This window comes from Parambassis ranga, unplaced genomic scaffold (assembly GCF_900634625.1).
Source record: "Parambassis ranga unplaced genomic scaffold, fParRan2.1 scaffold_21_arrow_ctg1, whole genome shotgun sequence".
Classification (NCBI taxonomy): Eukaryota; Metazoa; Chordata; class Actinopteri; family Ambassidae; genus Parambassis; species Parambassis ranga.
The window spans coordinates 7,170,999-7,177,278 of record NW_021144767.1 but is presented as its reverse complement, the minus strand read 5'-3'; the positions used below and the strand labels follow the sequence as shown (position 1 = coordinate 7,177,278).

General features: G+C 42.6%; 3 non-coding genes across 3 annotated transcripts; 2 read left to right on the top strand and 1 right to left on the bottom strand.

Moving 5' to 3' along the window:
* Positions 1-421: 421 nt before the first annotated feature.
* trnaq-uug (transfer RNA glutamine (anticodon UUG)) lies at positions 422-493 on the bottom strand. The gene has a single exon. It is a non-coding gene; the product is annotated as a tRNA-Gln (tRNA).
* Positions 494-2,316: 1,823 nt separating this feature from the next.
* Positions 2,317-2,388, top strand: trnat-cgu (transfer RNA threonine (anticodon CGU)). Its single transcript has one exon. It is a non-coding gene; the product is annotated as a tRNA-Thr (tRNA).
* Positions 2,389-3,761: 1,373 nt separating this feature from the next.
* Positions 3,762-3,833, top strand: trnap-agg (transfer RNA proline (anticodon AGG)). Its single transcript has one exon. It is a non-coding gene; the product is annotated as a tRNA-Pro (tRNA).
* Positions 3,834-6,280: the final 2,447 nt, after the last annotated feature.

Genomic DNA, 6,280 nt, shown 5'->3' with positions numbered 1-6,280 from the left:
ACCTGTTTACAACTCTGTCCTTTCATCCCTTCCTAGCAGGTTTCACCCCCATTTAAACTCTAATGATGGGCTATCAACTAGTCCTGCACAAGTCCCTGGCATAGTTTCTGGCTATACATGTTACACTCTATACAGTGTGTTATACAGCTATAACACACTTACCGTACATTGCAGCAGCTATCCACTGATGTTAGCATTAATGTGCTAGTTAGTGTGTGTGTGTTGACAGTCTGCTATAGTCATCTGGGTGGAAAGACAGCATTTCTCATCATCTATGGAGGCTTGGGATACAGTTACAAAATAAATCTAGTCAATGCATATTCTAATCTAATCTCTAATCCAATTATTTTACACCAACTACTGACTGTTGACTACTATGACTACTGTTAGATTAGGACACCAGTATTACCATCCAAACAAAAGGTTCCACTGAGATTTGAACTCAGATCGCTGGAGTCAAAGTCCAGAGTGCTAACCATTACACCATGGAACCTGCTTTACATGGATCTTCTTCTCCTCCTCTACCCAGCGAGACTGTCCTCCATGAGGAGACTGTCCTCCATGTCTAGATAAGGCTTGTCCTGTCCTGTGATTTTTGTGACTTTTTATTCCCTGAACACCCTGCTTTGCTATCCTTGGGATAATTTTTTGACATGGAGCTAATAAATTGGTCGCTCAGTGCATTGGACAACATTTTCTCACAAAGAAAGACATCACCGGGAGAACCCCTCTGCCCTGAAGGGACCCTAGAAGATGTGGAGGATCTATTCATCTATTGGACATTGGTAGCTGCTGAGCCATGTGGCCACGCCCACATATGACGATTTGGGGGTTTTAAAAGGTGCACAGGGGCTGATGTCATGATAGAGTAAGAGGCAGGTAGGATGAACAAATCAAGAAACACAGCAGCTTTCTCTATGGTGGCGAAGGGTCAACTTCATGACGTTGCCCTGCCCACACGGTGTAACATGCATTTATGCTTGCATTTCAGAATCAGAATCAGAAATACTTTATTGATTCTGATTCTGAAATGCAAGCATAAATGCATGTTACACCGTTATAGCCGTGTAACACCGTTAAGCTATAGCTTCATAGCTGTAGTTTCAGCAGCCAGTTTAATACCGTTCATGTCTATATTTGATATAACAGACATGATATATTGATATAACATCCTTTAATGCTTTTGTTGCTTTATTACTTGAACTTTTGTCGCTGAGCTCCGATGCTTTTTGATGAAGCATTTTAGCAACAGACTGTTGCACTGTGTCCGTCTTTATTGTGATGACAGCTCCTATTTCTTCACACTTTAGATGTTCCTAAAAGTAGAGTGTGCATCACACACTGTACAGTATTTATCAAGTATTATTGTTCCTCCAGTGCACCATTTCTTCTGTATAATTATTATTAGCAGTTATTACTGAAGATCGATGCCCCTACAAATATTCCAACTTACTGTAAATTCAGTTGTAGGCTGATTCATCACTGTCATTTCTCCATTGTTGTTGATGGATAACCAACTTTAGATATTTTTAATGAACAATAAATGCCCTGAAGCTCTGAAGTGTATTGTTTTTACACTGCACACCTGGTTTGGATCTTACAATGGTAACCTAAACATCACAGGAACTATACAAGAACAACCTCATGGAGGCTTCAGTGGTGTTTGTAATAAAACACTATCCTTCTTTTTTCACAAACAGTACAATACAGCACATGTGACGCCACAATGAGCAAAGCAGAGACCGCAGACCACGTAACACGGCGTTACTATGCTGGAAAAAACGTGTCTGCCTGTGAGCTTCTGTTATGTACTGTAGCATCCTAACTTCCATCCTTACAAACCACCTGTCCTCTGTTTAAAATGTGGACATTATTGTCCTCAAAAGACTGACTGTCCTTTCTCTTTGAGGTGAAGATGGACTGCTGAGTGTTGTCCTGTGGATGTGTCTCTTCTGTCCTGTGCTCTTTACCTGTGGGGTGGCTGTGGGTTTTTATTGACTAATAACATATCAGTTCTAGAATGATGTGTGTGTGTTTGATGTGATTTGATGTGTGTGTTTATCTGGTTTTAGGGGTCAGTGTGTGTTCATCCACACGCGGCCGCCTGTGTTGATGTAAATGTGTGTGTCCTGTTAGCCATGATCATGCTGAGACAGAATAATGCTGGAAAAAGCTCCCAGCTGTTAGACCTGAAGGTAAAGCTGCATGCTGTTGTGGTTTCTCTGAGTGTAGGATCACAAGACTTCTGCTGTTTTATGTTGTGTGTGTTGATCACGATCAGTGATCAATTCAGAAGTTAAAAGAAAAAGCCGTGGTGGCGTGGTGGCCAAGTGGTAAGGTGTTGGTCTCGTAAACCAAAGATCATGGGTTCAATTCCCATCCATGCCTTCAAAGATCTGTAGGAGGTTCCTTTTAAAGAAAGACAAAACCCATTGAGAGTAAAAACTATAGACAGAGCTTCCGTGATGTCACCCATTTGTTTCTGAAGAGCCGTTCTGAGGCTCGTGGGAGCCGCCATGTTGGAAGCATCACGTCCGCCAAAAACTCCAAATACGTACAAAGAGGGGGAGCACGAGTGGAGTTTGGGGGCGGGCGATCATGAAAGCAGGAAACTCGCATTGTTATATGTCAGCCTTCTGCTGCTCAAGTGGCAACGCCTATAATTATGCAGAATTTTAAGTCCGAATATAATTAAAACGAGTAAGTTATATAAAAAAAATCCCCCCCATACAATTGACACTAGAAGAGAACCTATCATCTGAGACCAGAATGTTTTTTTTTACCAGGCTGTAAACATGTTCATTCCTGCTGTGAAGTCGGACATTTTAACATGGGGGTCTATGGGAAATGACTCGCTTTTGGAGCCAGCCCCCAGTGGTTGCGGCATGAATTACAAGTTTTGACACTTCCGCATGGGCTTCAAGTTTGAACCCCGAAGGTTGCCGTCTGACAACACCACACAAAACAAAGATGTGTTAAACTGTGTGATCGTTGGCTGGAAGCACTGCTTCATGAACCTGTGTTTATTGTTCATTAAGCTTAGAGAAGTTTCAGGAGTATGTTTGAGGAGTAAACTGATGCAAGTCCTCACAACAAGTGTATTTCACTGCACAAACACACACTCAGCTGATGTGTCCCAGGAAATGTCTTTTTGTCTGACGTATTAGAAGATTCTAGATTCTAGATTCAACAACTAGACAATTAACCCCTGCTGAGACCCCCACAGGGTTTCTGTGGCTGTATCTCCCTCATTCTTCATCCTATGTGGATGAAACCTTACAGTCATGCTGAACATTTGACTCACAGCTGATATGCTGAAATGCTACAGACACTGCGCCACCTACTGGCCAGAGGACCTGTCTTTTGTTTAGGGGCCTTAAACAATTTCCCTCTGGGATTACTAAAGTACCTAAAATAAAAAAAAAATGTAAAAAAATTTCCCAGAATGCGTAATTTAATCCAAGTCTTCAAAATGGTGGAACAAACATTTCACACATTTCATTTCAGATCCTTTATTGTTCTGGAAAGAAAACCAAAACAAAGTCCTGACGTCCCATTACAAATATCATGGCAGCTGTTCATCCCTCTCCTGACGGTTCTCTTCCACCTCCAGTTTGTCCACACTTTCCGAGCTTTCCAAGCACATGTGACACGCGTGGTAGATAGGTCGCTAATTCCAGACAGCTATAGCGCACAGTAGTCTTTTATTCATTTACATTTCAGTTTCAGCTGCTGACACATGAAGATCAGAGGGCACACATGGCTCGTTGGTCTAGGGGTATGATTCTCGCTTAGGGTGCGAGAGGTCCCGGGTTCAAATCCCGGACGAGCCCTGATGTGTAACTATTTCATTGGAGACAACTCCTTGTTGTTGACTCTTTTCAGTTCCTCTCTAACTACCACACAGCTTTACAAAGCTAACAAAGTTCTATTCAGACTCATCCCAATCCAGAGCAGTTGTTCCACAGTAACACCTGCAGGAGGACGTCATCACCCAGTATGTGACCTGCACTGTGAGCTGTAAGGTCTTATACAGACAGGTGTGTGTCTGTCCTCATCAAGTCCAATCAGTATCATCAAAGACAGCTGGACTCCACCACTAGATGTCAGCATTGCACAGCATTGGTGGCTCAGTTCAGATTGAGAGAATGCAAAGAGTGTGCAAAGCTGTCATCAAAGCAAAAGCTGGCTGCTTGGAAGAATGTCAAACATCAAACATATTCTGCTTGGTTTAACACTGTTTGTTCACTACATCATTCCACATGTGTTCCTTCATAGCTCTGATGTCTTCAGGATGAATCTACAATGTAGAAAGTCATAAAAACAAAGACAAACCACTGAGTGACTTTTGACTGGTACATTTAAAATGTCATCATACCTTTCCCTGGGCTTACTTTTGACCAATCACGTTCCTTTCCCTGGGCTTACTTTTGACCAACCAATCGCGTTCCTTCACTGTGGCTTACTGACCCTCGTGAAAACGGTAAGATGAAGTTTACTTCACCTTATTTAATTTACTATAAATCAGCCATTGTCTGTTCAGATACAGTCTGTACCTTAAGAAAACAAAACAGGCAGACATAGCGATATAGCGATTGGACATTATATAGCACACGTTTTCTTCGACGTACCCGTCAACTTCTAAATACCGACCAAAAAATGTCACTACCATTGATCGCTATCGCTATCATGGCCACCCGCTAACAGGCTATACGTGCAATTGATTCTCTGTAAACTGGTAGATATTGCTCTATTGTTCGTTTTATGTAATGTACACATAACGTACTAATATGCATGTAATACCTTGTAATGGTGTAAACCGCTCTTTGTAGATGTAAAGTAGCCTACATGTAGGCTAATCCAGGAGGTCATTCACTATCTCTATAAACTATAAACGTAGGATATTGATCAGTTCAGAAATTCCAGTTTTAACATTAATATAATAAATCAAAATAGAATACTTTTTACTCTTACAAATTAAGTTATGTTATGTTATGATGTTAAAATGGTTTGTTTTCAGGTGGGTGTTTTATTACAATCCCTCCCCTTTAACAACTTACCTCTACAAATATTTAAATAAAGGTACAATACAATAGCTCAATGAAAATAACATGGTTTTGCTTTGTAGGAGACACAGTAGTACACATTATCATAGTAGTGTGAATTACTTTATCAATCCCTGTGGGGAAATGAAGTAGCTTGTTAAATGATCACACTCTAAAAGTACAGGTATCTTTCAGCGGTAATAGTGTTGTTCTGATTTTCATTTCAGAAAATGTATGCTTATCCGGTTTTTAAGCGGCAGTCGGCTACATCACAGCGTCTCCTCATGGCGCCATCAGAGGAGGCGCTGCGAACGCAAAATGTGGAATCTGGAAGGGCCAAACCTGAAGAGGAAGTGCTGGCGGAGGCCAGAACTTTTGTGAGTGTAAACGGTGGAGACCCCAGTGACCAGTTTTTGGTGCTTGCTCACTGCAAGCTCCAGTTTGGGAAGTACCAGGGCCAGAGATTTAGATGGCTCCTGGAAAACTCTCTGGGGTATGCATTGTATTTGATGGACAGCATATCTAAAGAGACGGTGCAGGCAAACCCCCTGTCACAAAATAAGCAGCTGTTCATCCAGTACACATCTCTTATTAGAGAGATGGCAGAGGAACTGGAGAAGTTTAAAAGAAAGCAGCAATTGCAAGCAGAAGCCCGGGAAACTGGAGACCAGGGATGTTTGATGGTAGAGTTTGGAGACTTCAAGGGCCGGTCCATGAAGGACGTCTATGAAGACCAGAGCAAGGAGGCCCAGGCTCTCATCAAGTACCTGATCAAGGCAGATGCCAGGCCCAAAACCAACATGGCTACATACGTCTTGAAAAGAAGGGCTTCTGCTGGAGCATGTCAGCCTGCACCTACACCTGCAGCCTCCAGTGCCTCTGCACCTACCCCTGCAGCCTCCAGTGCCTCTGCACCTACACCTGCAGCCTCCCACATGTCTGCTCCTTCACCTGCTGCCATCCAAACTGGTGTGTGGAAGACTGGCACTGTGAAAGCACTGTTGGCGCGTGGCAAACATTTGTCTCCTTCACAGCTGGCTAAAAAACTGATGTCACCAGTTAAACCCTGTGAGTGTAACTGTGCAACATGTACTGTATATGTATTCAGTTATCATTATGGCAGACTACACAGACTTATCCACTTGCTGTTTCCAGCCCCAGTACCGCAGTGCACTCTGCCAACAGAACCCCCAGCCAAACATTTGGCACAAAGGCAGCTCTTCCCTACTGGTAAG